This window comes from Cupressus sempervirens, chromosome 1 (assembly GCF_028749045.1).
Source record: "Cupressus sempervirens isolate cs-2001-9-10 chromosome 1, ASM2874904v1, whole genome shotgun sequence".
Classification (NCBI taxonomy): domain Eukaryota; kingdom Viridiplantae; phylum Streptophyta; class Pinopsida; order Cupressales; family Cupressaceae; genus Cupressus; species Cupressus sempervirens.
The window spans coordinates 378,826,479-378,844,108 of record NC_143118.1 but is presented as its reverse complement, the minus strand read 5'-3'; the positions used below and the strand labels follow the sequence as shown (position 1 = coordinate 378,844,108).

Genomic DNA, 17,630 nt, shown 5'->3' with positions numbered 1-17,630 from the left:
AATATCTAACAAAATTTAGCATCGCTTTAAAATTTTTGAAAATTATCACAAATATTAAATAATAATTCTCATTGATCTTTTAATATGAAAAATGATGATAAATTGACATTTAAAAAATACAAAATAATGACTTGTTGACTAAATATAGGTAGTGATCATTTTAGAAATTGTCCTTAAAGATAGGAGCACTCAAAGTAAGGAGCACTAAGAAATATCACAAATATAAAATAATAATTAAAACAATAATTCAATGATAAGATAAGAGATAACATATCAATTCTAATATCTAACAAAATTTAGCATTGCTTTCAATTTTTTAGAAATTATCACAAATATAAAATAATAATTCTCATTGATCTTTTAATATGAAAAATGATGATAAATTGCATTTAAAAAATACAAAATAATGACTTGTTGGCTAAATATAGGTAGTGATCATTTTAGAAATTGTCCTTAAAGAAAGGAGCACTCAAAGTAAGGAGCACTAAGAAATATCACACATACAGATTGAAGGGATACTGTTTTCCCTCCACAATAAGTAAATTCAACATTGGCATCATCTGATCTCAACAGAACCCGGGGACAATTAAACATGAAAATCGGTGTCAATACTTATCATCCTTCACAAGGATTGAGAACCATTATAAGTGGTCAGAATATTGTGTATCATGTCGTCAACATCGCGCATGGACGAGCCTTTGTCGATTCCATCTCCACGGTCCATTACTGCTCTTCTGGCAGCATCTCTCATGGCCGCTACTCTTTCTCTCAGTCGCCCGCCTCTCTCTTCCGACATCAACATCTTCACCGTCCTCTCCACCTTCTCCTTCCCCAATTCTCCCTCACTTCCTGTGCACATCTCCACACATACGCCCACCTCCTCTAGAAGCTTCGAATTGAAGTATTGCTCGGCTACGATGGGCCATCCAATCATGGGAACTCCCTGGCTCAGACTCTCCAATGTCGAATTCCACCCACAATGACTCAAAAATCGTCCCGTCGAAGGATGGGACAAAATCACACGCTGGGGTGTCCATTTCTTAATAACCAGTCCCTGATTCTTGGTCCCCATTCGCTCTTCGAATCCATCTGGAAGAAACTCTGAGGAAAACTCTGCAGTCAATGGCACCCCAAGCGGGGGCCGCGATGTAGAGGATAGTGGAATGTTACGATTCCTTCATAGTTTAATAACTTCTTTCCTTCTTTGTTTGATAGAAACTTTCCCCTTCTTCAATCACTGATCACTGTTGGACCCATTCCGCTCTATAGACCTATCAAAGGTCAACTCCGAATACTTTAGACTCCACTAGACTCCACATACTAATGTCTATACTGTTGGAAATCTTCCTCTCATGCAACAATGCATATTTGATCATATGTATTATGACTGTCCACGGAATACTATTGCTTCAACTTCTTCCAAAGACCTATCCACTAGAGTCAATATCAATGGACCCACTATTCCTTATCACAAATTAGGATTCTCTAAAGATCCCCGTACAACATCTAATCCTTTCACAAAACTCCCTTAACACATTCATGAGAAAATTCATCACAAACCGCCATGTCACTGCCCCTTAGATAGACCCGACAACAGTCATTCATAACTTTTGAACCAAACTTTATTTGCTCAATCCAACTGTTGATATTTGGTACAATTTGTCTCTCTCCAACATATCCAAAATTTGGCAAGATCCAACTGTTAACTTTGGAGAAATGACCCCCACACTGAACTGAAATTTACTGAGACAAGTATTCCTTCCTCCTGCGACTATCCAGTCACTTCTCTACCCTCCAACATGACCAACCTCTCTTATTCTCCTGCAAATGGGGTTCATTCCTTCATAATCATTGTTAGAAAATTATATTACAAGTGTGGATCCATCCCCAAGAAACAATATGTACAAAAGGGGATGGATCTCATGAATCCATGACTGGCATTAAAACAAAAATTAGAGATTTTTACAGAACAATCAATCTTAATGATTGAATCTGGTATTATAAATCACTTGGAACTAGATCTAATGGAACTAAAAAAAATCATTACACATCTATCTCCAAATGAATAGGTCAATACAGCATCAAAAGACTTCAAATTTGTAAGAAAGCAACTATTATTAATTCCAATATGGACACAGTTTGTACAATCTAAAATTCCAACTTCACCACTGTATCCTCATGCCTTTTGAGACTTGCATATACTTAAAATAACTCCCTTAACCGATCCAAAGTAGTTGGATCCTCTAACAAAACAACTAATCCTTATTTGACCATTACTTTTTAAATATTTAAATTTTAAAACTTATTTAAATAACTTTCTAGACTTTAGGACTTAATGTTTTTCCATGACTTTGTCACGGTGCCCTGCACCAGGCCGGACTACCCAGATGAAGGGCTGCCCACTTGATTCCAAACCAAGTGCCAACTCTTTCATATTCGACGCAGAGATCGTGTTCTGCGAGCCGAAGGAAACGTAGATCACACTACGAACTTTCTGAGAATTGAGCCAGCGCAAGCAGGAAACCGCATCGGTGGTTGCATCCTTACCTTGCAATAACTCATCAGACATAACATGGGATTGAGGAAGGAGAGGGCCAACCGCCCAGACAGGCCTGCCGGTGGATATTCTGAGATGTTCCAAATATCCGTTCTCGAGCTGTTGGAAGGAGTTGCATATAAATCCCCAGCTGCGCATATTGCGGGGTAACTGGGGAGCCTGAAACAAGCTCCAGGGATCCGTTCCTGTCGCCATTTTTATATAATCCACATAGAGTAGTAAAGCAAGGTGCCATAGACGCCGTAGGTGAGGAAGAAGATTCTGGGTATTCCAAACGTGTCGGCGACGTCTTGGGTCCAGCCGAGGAACATGTCGCTGATGATGCAGAGAGGGGCGAAGCCATCTTCTTCCGAGAAATGGGGCTGCAAATGCTCTGCGGCTTCCATGAAAGTGACGAACTGCGAATAAGGCCCTGCGCCATGAATGGAAACATCACCACATGACGCCTTTGGATGTTCTCGCCCCATGGAATTCTGGAATCAGATGCAGATGGAGGGGCCATTGTAGATTGGATTGCACTGAGCGGCTGAAAGGTGATTACTCTGCTTTGCGAATCCTTTCAAGGACGAACTTTTTGTGGCATTGAATGTATACAATTAATCATTTTGGGTCGGCACATGACGCACCCAAGTACGTGAGTAAAAATATTCCTACAGGACAACTGTCAACATTTTATATGTCGGCCAAAAGCCTTTATGGATTAAATTCGTTGCAAATGCGACAAATATGACGTTCTAGATGATGGTTAAAGTTATAGTTAGGTTGGGGGTTACGCTTGTGAATATATTTTAGCTATGATATTTATTTCGTCCATCTTATTTTTCCCATTTGTCTCTTTTTCTACTCTTATTAGTTCCATAAATATATGCTAAAAAAAAATCTTTATTTGACTTTAAATATGTCTTCAGCGTATCCATTGCACCCTAAGATGCGATTGTTAGTTTTGTTTTGTTTAAAATAATATCTTAATAACTAGGTAAGAACCTACAATACAATGGTAAATTGTGAGCTTCTTATTAGGGAGGTCAAGGAATTGAATCTACATGAACTTAATAATTAATAACAATTAATCGCAATACATAATGATAATTAATCTTAACTTCAACCACTTACCAATTAAAAAAATGAATCCCTTTATAACTTAGATATTTTTATTTTAATAAATTTAATAAATTGATATAAGTACTGTTTTCTTCTACTTTTATCCATCAACATACACTTTACAAATATTTTAAAATTCAAAAAATTAATATTTTATAGTATTATTGGCTGATAGGCTTTTCCTATGAGGTTGCTTGCAACTAGAATTTGATTCATGCTGAAAAATCATTATCGGTAAATGGTTTCAGACTATACAATCTTAATTATGTTGAATGATTAAAAGTATATTTCTTTTTTACCACAATCTATCATCATGGAATGATTTGAATAAAGATTTAGTTTACTAAATCTTTCATCATTTATGTTAAAACTTGTTATCATGTTCAATTCGAATTCTAATGCCCCTAGAATGATTTGAACTAAATCTTTCCTATCATTTACGGTCCATTTTTTACGTCTGCCGATAGACTTTCCCTTTAGAGTTAGCACCAACCAGAAATCGACTCACATCGAAAAACTCTAGACTGAAATGATTTCAGATTAATATATTTTTGTCTAATCTCGTGGATTTGATCAAATATTAAAAAGTGTATTATATTTTACAACTCCTTTGATAAAGAGTTGGTGATTAATGACAGGGAGGGCTCGAGGTGAAAAGCTGGGAAATTGATTGAGAGGAACATGCCAATAAAGTGATAGAGAGCAACATGAAATACCAACGCATCCGATGATCTGTAGAAGAGATATCTTGCGCATTGCAGATCGTCATAATCAATTCATTTTATCGGTAAGATAGTTTTTCAGCACAGTTCAAATTGCATATTTAGAGTTTCATAGGCGCTTGGGTTGGATATTAATTGAGACCATGACTTGCGTTTAGATGAGAATTAAAGGCCGCACGCTGGAGTATTTGGCCATGAATCCCTCTATATTGTGGATTCTCATCTCTCACAAATCAAAAAGTGCACATTTGCTGGTATATTGTGGATTCTCCTTTCAAATATTTTTATTTTTCTTGACATGCCAACTCCACGTTCAAGCACTCTTCAGAGCTTCAATGAAGTTTTCTCAATTGGTGTGGGTTTTTTGGTATGTTGCATCTGTGCCCACTGCCCACCATGAACATCGCACATTTTTACAGATTTTGAATTGGACTCTCCAAACTTATTCATCACAGTGGGTGATTTGTGTCCTGTGTATACACAACACCATTGGAAGACCAGTTCCTCTGTGAAGACTATATGTGCGCTCGTTTTATCTCTTGAAATAATTCCCCTGTGAAGACTATAATGTGCTAGAAATTTTCTCACCCTGTGGGCAGGTAAGTTTATGGTAATTTTCTTGTTCTTTGTACATTTCTGAAAATTCTTCAATACTTTCAAACTCTTTCCGTCCCCAATTATATTGATTTGATCTTTGGAAATGAGAAAATTCCCTATCTTGTGAATAGAGAGGTCTTCAAATGTTCATTACTTGCCTTATTCTGATTTACAATTCCTGATTTTATGTGTGTGGTTGAGGTCAAATTGAGAATTAAAATCTGTATTTTTTGACCATTATGATTCATGTCGTTAAAACTATGTATGCTAGAATGTGATTGTTACTATTAATCCAATGGAATAGCTTACCAGTTGTTTATTATTACTATATCGGTAATGGAATTCAGTGCTCTTCCTATAGAAAGAGAATTTTATCTAGACTAAAAATGTTCATTACTTGCCTCATTCTTGATTTATAACTCCCAATTTCATGTTCATTTTCTTATTTGGAATGTGTATGAATTGATGTAGTATTTTAGTGCTTCGTTGAATGAATTCTATCAGGCGAAAAATGAAGATAAATTTTTATTTTCTATCCCTGGCGATAAAATTTAACACACTGACTTTATTTTCAACTTGTTAGCAGATAGGTTTCCCCTTTGGAATTTGTCACATCTCACCCTAGAACCTTTTTTTTTCTTGCTTATGTGGCTATGTCGAGTTGGTTAAAATTAAGACTTAATTAAAAGTTAAATAAAAGTTAATGTTTTAAATTTCTAATTGAAATGAATTATGATGATGGATACGTATGAAATATTACATTCAATGATGATGTTATTTGATGTAATCATGATGTGATGTTCATAGTTCTGATTCAATTAATGTTATTCTTAAAAGATGATGCAAACAAGTTGTTAATAATGATCGATACTGACTCCTTGTTATGCTTGTGAGTGTTTGAGTGGATGCAAGATTGTTACGATAGAAGTGTGGTCGAGGTAGAGAAGGTTAGCCTCCTAGAAGGGGATATGTCGGATGACCATGCGACCACACACTTCACTTAGGATTTATATGATGTTAGAATATTGTTACTATGCATTACTATGTTAATTTTTAGATATTAGAATGAATGTGGAAATAACATTTTATTTAAATAAGAGATTTTGAAATAGGTAAATATAAATCTAATGACGAAAAAGTTTGATCTAATGTTAATTGAACATATTGTGGATAGCATTAAGACTCTTTTTAGGAGCATTCTTTACTACCATTTTTTATAAAAAAAGTGACTATATATGCTTTCTTGTGAAACCAATTGTTAAAATTTTTTTTTTGAGATGTTCTCATAAAAAGACATTTTGTTAAAAAAAAAAAAGAGGATATATTTTACCTTTTTCGCATGAGTGCTAAAGGGGCAGTTAGGTCAGTTACCATCGAATGGTGAATGGAATGTGTTAATATAGGTTTCTTTTGGGAAAAGAGAGGGGGCAGCACGAAGCAAAAATGCAAGGGACGAAGAAGGAGGTTGAAAGTGGCAGATTGAAGGCCACGGATTCAGGGCAATAGTCAAGAACCCAACTGTAAGAGCAACGTTTCAGACAAGCATAAAACTGTTTAGGTTCTTCCTTACGTCTTTCCTTGCCTACGACTTACAATTGCAGGTGTATTCATACGAAATGAACTACTTTATGTTTGAAAATACGTAAATATAAATTTTGATTTCGCATTCTTGATGATCTTCTAAAAAAATGCAATCTTTAGTGTCATATTTTACTGATTAAAAAGAAAGGAGGTATTAAAAATCTCTTAAATTGTACTAGTAAATTAAAAACTAAATTGGGGTTTTAGAGCAACCATTTGAGTCATAACAATGGCAGCGAATCTGAGAAAAGAACCAAAATACCTTAAAAATTTATACTGCTTCTTGTTCTTTTTTTGTGTGTTTTTCTTTTATACATTAGATCAGACCAATGGTATGATGGGACCACCCAGACTGAACTAGAAACCTTCAATGTGTTCGATTGATGTGATAACCAACTACACTATGTGATACATTTAGATCAAATCTTTCCTTAATTATGGAAGTTTTTGTTAAGAATGGATTGACCCCTGATGTTTGTTGTACCTTCCAAAAACATTATACTGGAACTGGAATGTTAGGAGTAGACGCATTTTACATTTTGCTATGAGTACATTGTTATTGACTGGAAAATGTTAGTACCCCTCTAAACGTTACTTAATAGGATAAACCGGAGGTATTAATCCATAAATCAAGAAGTCATGATGCCAGCAACTCTGTAGGGTCTCCTCAATATCCACATAGCTAAGTTATGTTTTATTTTAATATGCTGAACTTCCTTTTATTCGGTTGCATTACTGAGGTACAACACAACTTGAAAGCTAGAGGATTAATCTTACAACAGTGAATGCGTGTTTGAAACTTGTTTGTTTTTCTCAGATCATTACCACATTTAGGGTAAGTGATAAAGTTGGAATCTTTATAACCTTTGAACATTACTCCCACCATTACAGTTTAGACTATCCTTGGTCTATGAGTAATTGGAATTTTATGTAAAACATCAACCAACTTACTAATAGCATGAGCCTACTAATTCCTAATTCCTTAAATAATGCACTTGGAAATGTTGTTTTCAACTCTTACATATTGAATAGATGAATAATTAGTATAACGTAGTATTTTGAATGAATCAATACTTTTAAATTGACTGAACCATGTAACCACAGAAGTCTGAAGTGTATAGAGTTTTCCAGTAGTATTGTGAATGGCTAATATTGAGCGATAATTTTGAATTTATATGTAAACTTGATGGTAGAATTAACAAGTATATCCCCTCATGTCGAGTGTAATGTAGCGATTTATGGGACAAATAGGTGGATATCTTCATGTTTAGTTTCCCTATCTACCAGTATTGTAGAATGGTTGCATTCTATTTTTGTTTCTTCTACAGGTAAATCTGGGTTGAAAGTGCTTGGCCAAGCCATTTTATTCTTCCAAATATTGCATATGTGACACATGGTTATGCCTATTTGGTATTCTTTTACTGCATATGTGTAGATATGTAGTTATTTATTTCCCAGCTACATTCCGTGTTTAGACTACTAGGCACATGGATGCAATGTAGAAATGTTACACGGTCGCACCAGATACATCTGATCCATCTTGTTCCGAGAAGCTAGGCTTCTCGTGCCAGGGTCGAGGAACTCTTCGTGTCAGGAAGAGTCCCGAGGGAGTACTTCACTCCATGGTTGACGAGGTTAAAGCACCTGGGCCACACTTCCATCTCAAGAAGCAAGTGGGAGACGTCCTACAGCTTTTGGAGACTAGAACCACTAGAGAACTCATTGGAAAGTCATCTCAGTTTGATTGCCCAGCTCATCATTTGAGATGTACTTATTATCAACATTGTAACTCATTTATGTTCAGCTGTTAAGTTGATGCTCATTTTAAAGAGAAACTTGTAACTATGTATGTAGATCAGCAAGTTGTAATTACTTGTATCTGTTTAAATGTTGTAAGCTGGATCAGCAGAACTATACTGATATATGACTTGATATGAATAAATGTAACAAAATTTATGATGATTAAATTAATGATTATTATTATCTTTGTAACGAATAGTTTGACCTTTTACCTTTTTCATGTTATTAATTTCTTTTCCGCACTTTTCGGTTGAAGATGATGATGTGGCATAGTTAGTCTAAACTGTTTCTTTACATATGGTATCAGAGAATGGTTTAAATCTAGGCCCTTTGGGCTACTATGCTAATTGTGCCTATGTTTTGACAGGTGTTTTGAGATATTACCATGGCCACAAGATCTAAATGGAAAGTTGGGTCGAGCAGTAGTGCACGGGTTCAAGAACCTAACGAGAGGTTGGATCAAATTATGGCACTATTAACCCAACAGGGGGCTTTGTTACAACAACAAAGTCAGCGGATGGAAAACCTAGAGCAAGGGGCTCGAGGTAGACAAGCCGAAGAAGAGGCTAGGAAGCGTGAGGAGGATCAACACTCTGAAGCCTTAAGTAAGCAGGAAGAGGAGCTAAGGAAGAAACGTGAAGATGAGTAGATGGCTGAAGCTCTTAGGAGGTCTAAAATAGAGCAGAAAGCGTAAGCTGACCGTCAAAGTTCTCTCCTTAATTCTGATAGGATTCAGATAGTTGCTGATTTGAGCAAAGATCTCAAGAAGGTAACTCCACCCACGTTCCATGGAAGAGCTTCTAGAGAAGATGCAAAGGCTTGGATTACTAGCATGGAGAAGTACTTTCTAGTGTGAAACTACATTGGGAAATCTAGAGCAGTATGGGCCACCTATCAGCTAATGGGTGAAGCAGTCAACTGGTGGGAGAATGTTATGGCTAAAAAGAAATTCCAACATGGAGAGGTAACTTGGGAGGAATTCTTGCAGTTGTTTCGCAAATGATGGTTACCTCATCTTTATTATGACAAGAAAACAACAGACTTCTATAAGTTAGTACAAGGGAACATGAATGTTACTCAATATCATGAGCGATTTTTCCATTTGGTGAAATATGTTCCATAGTATCAGCACGATGAACTCTTTAGAACGCGAAAGTTTGTAATGGGCTTGCGACCTAAAATTTATAGTGAGGTTGAGATGCAGGAGCCTGAAACCATGGACTTTGCATTGCATAAAGCCCTTAAGCAAGAGCAGAGGTTGAAGGATGCTTCATCCTATAAATCCTTCAACCAAAACTATAAGAGGAAGTTTCAGGATAGTAGGACATATCAGGATAACAAAGGGTATCGAGATGATGGAGCAAAAGGAAAGGAAAAGAAACAAAAAATCAGGAACATGAAAGACAAAGGACATGAGAATTTTGATAGGAATAAAGAAAATTGGAACAACAATCAAAATTTTAGAAATGGTGGTGGCAGGAATGGAAACAACCGAGGAGGTCAAAATAGAAGAATGCCTAGGGGAGGCTGCTACATATGTGGAGGAAACCATTATGCTGCTAAGTGTTCACAGCAAATTGATAAGAAAGACTTTCCTTAGCAACACCATATCCATGCAGCAATGGATCACTGACAGGCAGATTATCAGGTCACTCCCATTCAGATGACTAATACACTTTTCGGTTACCATATTTCTATCTTAATAGATATTGGTGCTACTGAATGTTTTTTAGATCCTAAAATATTAACCAAGATACCTGTTAGGGCTAGTTTTATGGCATAACCATGGATTGTAGAGTATGGTAATAGGGCTGAACGCAGGGTAGAGAAATGCTTATCTTGCAGCAAGTTGGAACTTTCTAGTTTCCAAACTGAGGTCAACGTGAATGTAGTGCCTCTAGGCTCATATGATGTCATCTTAGGTATTAATTGGTTAAGTGAGGATAAGGCCTCGGTGGACTATCAAGATAAGGTAATTAGATGTCTTGATGACTCAAGTCATTCCTTGACACTAAATGGTGTCAAACAACCTTTGGAACTGAGGCAAATTTTAGCAATGCAGTTGAAGAATGCCAAAAGGAAGGGGTGTCCGTTATACATTGTCCATATTAAAAATCTGGATGAGACTCCACCTCAAATAGAGGATCATCCTATTTTACAAGAGTTTAGAGATGTATTTCCAGATGATTTGCCTGAATTACCCCCTAAAAGGGAGTTTGATTTCTCAATAGATCTCATACCAGGAGCAGAACCTCAATCGAAGGTTCCTTAGTGCATGACATCTACAGAAATATATGAATTGAACATTCAGTTACAAGAACTTTTAGATAAAGGATTCATACACCCTAGTGTATCAACGTGGGGAGCTCCTATAATTTTTTTCAAGAAGAAGGATGGTACCTTAAGGTTGTACATAGATTATCGTATGTTGAACAAAGTGACCATAAAGAATCGGTACCCACTACCCAGGATTGATGAACTCTTAGATTAAATGAAAGGGGCAATCGTATTCTCCAAGATTGATTTGCGATCTGGGTATCACCAACTCCAAATCCGAGAGGAAGACATACCTAAGACTACATTCAGAACAAGATATGGCCATTATGAGTTTGTATTCTTACCTTTTGGACTAACAAATGCACTAGCTTCTTTTATGAACCTGATGAAGAGCATTTTTAGAGATTGTCTTGATAAATTTGTGGAGATATTTATTGATGACATATTAATATACTCCAAGAATTTGGAAGAGCATGAAGAACACTTGCGGATAGTGTTGCAGTGATTAAGAGACAAGAAAATTTATGGGAAACTCTCTAAGTGTTCCTTTTATCAAAAGGAGATCCATTATTTGGGACACATTTTGTCAGCCAAAGGCATCGCCGTGGACCCTGCAAAGATCAAAGCCATCCTTCAATGGCCAACTTTGCAGAATGTCAGTGAAGTTAGGAGTTTTATGGGACTTGTAGGATATTATAGGAAATTTTTTGAAGGTTTTTCTTGCATAGCAGCACCAATTACATCTCTTCAGTGTAAGAGAAAGAGGTTTGTGTGGACGGAAGCATGTGAGAAAGCCTTTCAGTTACTCAAGGACAAACTTACTCCAATGTCTATTTTGATTATTCGAGACCCAAATGGGTATTTTGTTGTCACCACCGATGCCTTAGGGGATGGACTTGGGGGGGTTTTGATGCAAGATGGTAAAGTTGTGGCTTACAAATCTAGGAAACTCAAATCTAATGAAGTAAACTATGCTCCTCGTGATTTAGAGTTGGCTGCGATAGTTCATGCCTTGCAAATGTGGCGACACTACCTAGTGGGAAGGCCATTTGAGCTAAAGACTAATCATATGGGGTTGAGGTACATTTTCACTCAACCAAATCTAAATGCTCAACAGAGACGATGGCTCAAATTCCTCAGTGAATATGATTTCGGCATCGAGTATATAAAGGGTAAAGAAAACAAAGTAGCAGATGCACTTAGCCGCAGAAGACATATTGTTGCTATCTCTACATCTCGAACACACATGAGGGAGTATATCCTCCAATATCTTCCTAGGGATACTCATTATGAATGGGTAAAGTTAGTCTTGGATATGGATGTTGTTGATCCAAGATTTGAAAACTATTCTTTGGATGAGGATGGTCTACTTAAATATCAAAACAAGATTTATGTTCTTGATCGTGAAGGATTGCGGAAAATTATACTTGAGGAAATGCATAACACTCCATTTTTAGGGCATCCAGGGGTAAATAAGATGATGGATGACTTAAGGCCTTTGTATTTTTGGCTAGGACTCAAGAGGAATGTGACAGAGTATGTAGCCTAGTTTAGAATGCCAGCGTGTTAAGGCTGAGCATGCTCATCCAGCAGGTCTTCTATACCCCCACAAGATTCCACAGTATAAATGGCAGGTTATTAGCATAGATTTTGTATAGGGTTTACCCATGACTCGACAGAGGCATGATGTTATCTTAGTCGTAGTTGATAAGTTGACAAAGGTTGCTCATTTTATTCCTGGTAGCCTGAAGGACGAATCTCCAGTATTGGCAAGGAGGTTTCTTCAGGAGATTTTTCGACTGCATGGTATTCTTGAGACTATTATTTCTGATATAGACACCTGGATGACTTCAAGGTTTTGGACAACCTTGAATGCTGCTTTAGGTACACGTTTGAATTTCAGTACAGCATACCACCCTGAGACTGATGGTCAAATAGAGTGGGTGAATCAGATATGGGAAGATTTACTACACATGTACTGTATGGATCAGCAGTACAAATGGGAGGAATATCTTCCATTAGTGGAGTTTGCCCATAATAACTCTTATCAATCATCTTTGGGTATGGCCCCATTTGAGGCTCTCTATAGACGAAGATGTCAGACTCCTATCAATTGGGATAAGGTTGAGGACATGATTATTGTAGGTCCTGAGATGCTAAGAGAAATGGAAGAACAGGTATCTCTAATCTGCATTCGGTTGAAAGAGGTAGTAGATCAACAGAAGAGTTATGCAGACAAGAAATGCTCTTTTTGCCAGTTTCAAATTGGGGATAAGGTGTTTCTCAGGGTTAGGCCACAAAAAAGTTCAATCTCTTTTGGCAAGAGTTCAAAGCTTGGCCCAAGATTTGTTGGTCCGTTCGAGGTTCTAGAAGTCATCAACCCAGTTGCTTATCGGCTTGCTCTGCCGCCTACTTTAGCCTGCATTCATAATTTTTTCATGTATCTTTGCTTAAATCCTATCATCTTGCTATATCTCACATTCTTGACTGGCGTGCATTACAAGTATAGAATCCAGGGGTGATGGTAGTTCAGCCCACCTGAATCATTGAGCAACGTACCCTTAGGGTACGAGATAGGGATGTACTCCAGTATAAGGTCCAATGGGACCAGTTCAGGGTGGATAGTGCCACTTGGGAAGATGTTGATGATTTACACAAATCATTTCCCCATTTTTTTAAAACTATTTAAAGCTGGATACATAATAGTTTTGGTATGTGTAAAAAAAAACAATTTTTTTTGTGCAAGACATCGAGACGATGCCTTTTCCTAGTGGGAAAGGATGTCACATCTCTCCCTAGAACCCTTTTTTTCCTTGCTTATGTGGCTATGTCGAGTTGGTCAAAATTAAGACTTAATTAAAAGTTAAATGAAAGTTAATGTTTTAAATTTCTAATTGAAATGAATTATGATGATTGATACGTATGAAATATTACATTCAATGATGATGTTATTTGATGTAATCATGATGTGATGTTCATAGTTCTGATTCAGTTAATGTTATTCTTAAAATATGATGCAAACAAGTTGTTAATAATGATTGATATTGACTCCTTTTTATGGTTGTGAGTGTTTGAGTCGATGCAGGATTGTAATGTCCCCTTTCTAGCATTCATAGCATGATGTTGTTGTTAGCCTATTTCCCCATAGTCCCGTAGGCTAACTAGGACATTAAAGGGGCTTAGAGGCCATTTGGCCTAGACAGTTTCAGTTGCAAGTCTTTCCGAGGGGTTCTGGGGCAACTTTGGGCATACTTACTATTTATAGTAAGTCATCTTGGACATGGCCAGACATTCAGTCATAGTGGTATGTCGATGGTAATTGTTTAAAATCGACAGGAAAACTTATTTATCATTGAGAAGATTTGTTATGCATTGATAAAGCCATTTTATAAAGTTAAATTTAAATATTTAACTTTATTAATGCATAGACTATAGTTTGTGGGAAATATTTAAATTAAAAAAGTTCCCTTTATTTTTATAACACAGACATAAGGTACATAAAGGGAGTTATGTTTTATCCCACATTGAGAAAATGAAGGATTGAGCTCTTGTGAGAACACTATAAAAGAAATGGAAGAGCTTTTTTTTGTATGCTTGGATGAAGATTAATGTTATGTTGCTGGATATCTGATTATCGGGCTTGGAGGACGGAATCCCTCTTTGCTAGCATTCTCTTCACTGTTGCACGACACAGTCAGGAGGATCAATGGTGTTTTCACTTCAGGAAACACACTGGGTTTCATTTGGGGCGTTCGCATAAAGAAATTTACAAGGGTTTGAGGTGCAGATCTGAAGTTAGTTATTGCTATAGTGCTGCATGAACAGTATTTTTGCTACAGTCGGCATGAATAGTATTTTTCTACAGTACGATGTGAACAGTGTTGGTATCAAGTTTACTTGTTTTTTCGGCTAATTAGAAGTTTGGAAGGCTGTCGACTACATCTGCAAAATACTACAGCAACTAATTCTAGGTTTCTTCTGTCAAATTTTGATACTTTGCATAATAATTGTTGAATACAAGTCTGAATAGTTGTTGCAGCCTTTAAGGCAGCTGTAAGTGCACATCTACATTTAAAAATCACCCTTTATCAGCAGATTGAAAGAGTTTTCAAATTTTTCATATATTGTTGAATGTGTGCCAAGTGTTTGTGAAAATGTTATGATGGGTATTATGCATTTTAAAGTCACTTCATAGTTGTTCGTAAATCTACTCATTGGAAAGCAATTTATTGAGGAAATCAACTTTATGAGTTTGCATACAAAGTGTTTGACAATATTCCTTAAGTTAAATTTTTACAAGTCAAAGTTTCAAATCAGGGGAGGATATTATAGTGCTATCAGAGCTATAAGTCCTGCCATCCTGTGGAGGTCTTATAGGAAATTTGGAATTGGCGGATAGAGGGGAAAGTGTTTGATGAAATGTCAAAATACTAAAATTAGAGCATTTATTTTTGAGCATGCGATAGGGGGCTTATAATTTCTGCAATACCAGAGCAAGACAAAGTAGGAGTTCATACCTGCAAAGAAAACGGTCTAGTTCATCCGTACAGGGGGGTATAGAATCCAGTCATACAGACACAGCGGAGGTATTCTTTGATCAAGACAGCAATATGGGTGACTGAGATGACAAGAATACAAGATTAGGTGGAGGCAGGAATGCCGGTCCAGAGCCTGGAGAGGAAAGATTCTTATAGTTATTAGAGACCTTGGTACAGGGTCAGTGAGTAGCAGAACAAAGGGCACAGGAACAGAATCAGAGATTGGATCTTATGATGCAGATCATGGCTCGTCAAATGGGGTTGAATGCTAACATGGGTGGAGGAAATAATCAAAATGGTAACAATCAGAATGGAAATGATCAGGATGGGACACATAATGGAGATGAACAAGTTGGGAAAAATTTCGGTCATGCACCCCAGTGAGCTAGGATAGTGAGTTCAAGGCCCATGATTCCTACATTTCCTCCTAGAGCTCCAGAGCAGCTCGTAGCAGAGCCCCAGATTACTAATATACAAGACTAGTTGAGGAGAGATTGGGAAGCTGGAGGGCCAAATTTTACTACTGCAATTACCTTTAGGGAGTATATGGATGTGCGGATGAAACATATGCCACGTGGACATGATAGGAACCATAGCTATGAGCTACGGAAGAAAGTAGGGAGACTTGAGTTACCATATTATGATGGCTCAGGAAAGTCTACAGCAAGAGCTTGGGTTTAAAAGCTTGACACATAATTTCAATTGAACCCTATGCCCGAGGAAGAAGCTATTAAGTACGCAGCAATTCATCTGGATGGGTTAGCACACGAGTGGTGGCATCATGGTATGGTCACTATGGGACATGCACACATTACCCCATATGTGGAGTTTACAGAGAGGCTGATTGAACATTTTGATAGGAAGGATCCAGAACTCCATTTCAAGGAGTTAGCTCAGCTTAAACAGTGGGGATCATTTGAAACATACATTTTAGAGTTTCAGAAACTTGCAGTGTTAGTAACAAATGTATCTGAACAGAGGATACTAGTTCTATTTATGGATGGGTTAGTTGATCCGTTGAGAGGGTGGATTAAAGCTCTCAACCCTCCCACTTTGCCAGAAGCCATTAAGAAAGCTCATGACATGGATTCCTCTTCATCTTCAAAAAATAAATTCCAGGCAAAGAGTTTCCCTTCAAGGAAAGATAAGGATAGGAAACCTTTTCATAAAGAGGTTCAGCCAGCTAAGGAGGAAAGTAAGAGGTTGGACAATGAGACACTTAATGATCTTAGGAAGAAGAAGCTTTGTTTTCATTGCATGGATCCTTGGGATTTGTCACATAAGTGTCCATTGAAAGCAAAAGCTAAGCAGATGGAGTACTTTTCAGCCGAAGAGTCAGTAGATCTTCAAACAAGATATGTTTCAAGTTTAACTTCAGGTAACTCTTCTTCCTCTGATGATTCAAAACTCATAGAGCTCTCCTTGATTTCTTTTATTTCTAATAGCCTTGATTCAACTTTCTCATGTGTAGCAGGAAATCGAATCACATCTTTCTTTTCTTCTATTTGTTTTGGCTACATTGTAATAGAAGAAGATTTAATTTCTCTAAAAATAACACTTCTTGAATAAAATACCTTTTGTTCAATAGGATTCCAAAGCTTGTATCCTTTCACACCATAGTTGTATCCATTGAAAATACATTTAATGACTTTGTTATCTAGCTTTTTCTACTTCTCCTTTGGCATATGAGCATATGCTTTGCAACCAAACACTCTTAGATGTCTAAGTGAAGGCTTGTGGCCTGACCATGCTTCCATTGGTGTCTTATCAACAAGAGCTAATGTAGGAGACATATTTATTAGGTAGCAAGTAGTGGCTACAACTTTGGCCCAAAACTTCTGTTCTAGTCCAGTACCACTTAGCATACTCCTAGCCTTCTCCATTAGGGTCCTATTCATTCTTTCTACAACTCCATTTTTTTGTGGAGAATATGGAGTTGTCTTCCCTCTTTTAACACCAAAATCTTTACAAAATGTGTCAAAATCATTGGAGCAAAATTTCTCCACCATTATTAATTCTCAAACATTTTATTTTCTTTCCAGTCTACAACTCAACCATTGCTTTAAATTCTTTGAAACAACTAAAAACTTCAGCTTTACTCCTAAAGAATAAACCCATGTTCTTCTATTGAAATCATAAATAAAAGAAACATAATAAACTTGATCTACCAATAGAAGGAACATCAATTGGACCAAATATATTCAAATGGATTAGATCCAAAATACATGAGGACTTATGAGAACTTGAATAAAACTAAATTTGGTTTTGTTTACCATAGATACAATGCTCACAAAAATCAAATTCAAGATTGCAGTCATTCAACCCATTAACAAGTCTTTTATTTTTCAAGGTTCGTAGACTATTCTCACCTATGTGGCTGAGTCTTTGGTGCCATAACATGGTCTTCTCTATAGGAAACTTTGATTTGGTAGATAGAGTACTCTTGGTTACCCAAAA

The 17,630-nt window shown here is 36.9% G+C and overlaps 1 pseudogene; it reads right to left on the bottom strand.

Moving 5' to 3' along the window:
• Positions 1-622: 622 nt before the first annotated feature.
• Positions 623-3,077, bottom strand: LOC149577831 (UDP-glycosyltransferase 92A1 pseudogene; annotated as a pseudogene).
• Between the last annotated feature and the right edge of the window lie 14,553 nt (positions 3,078-17,630).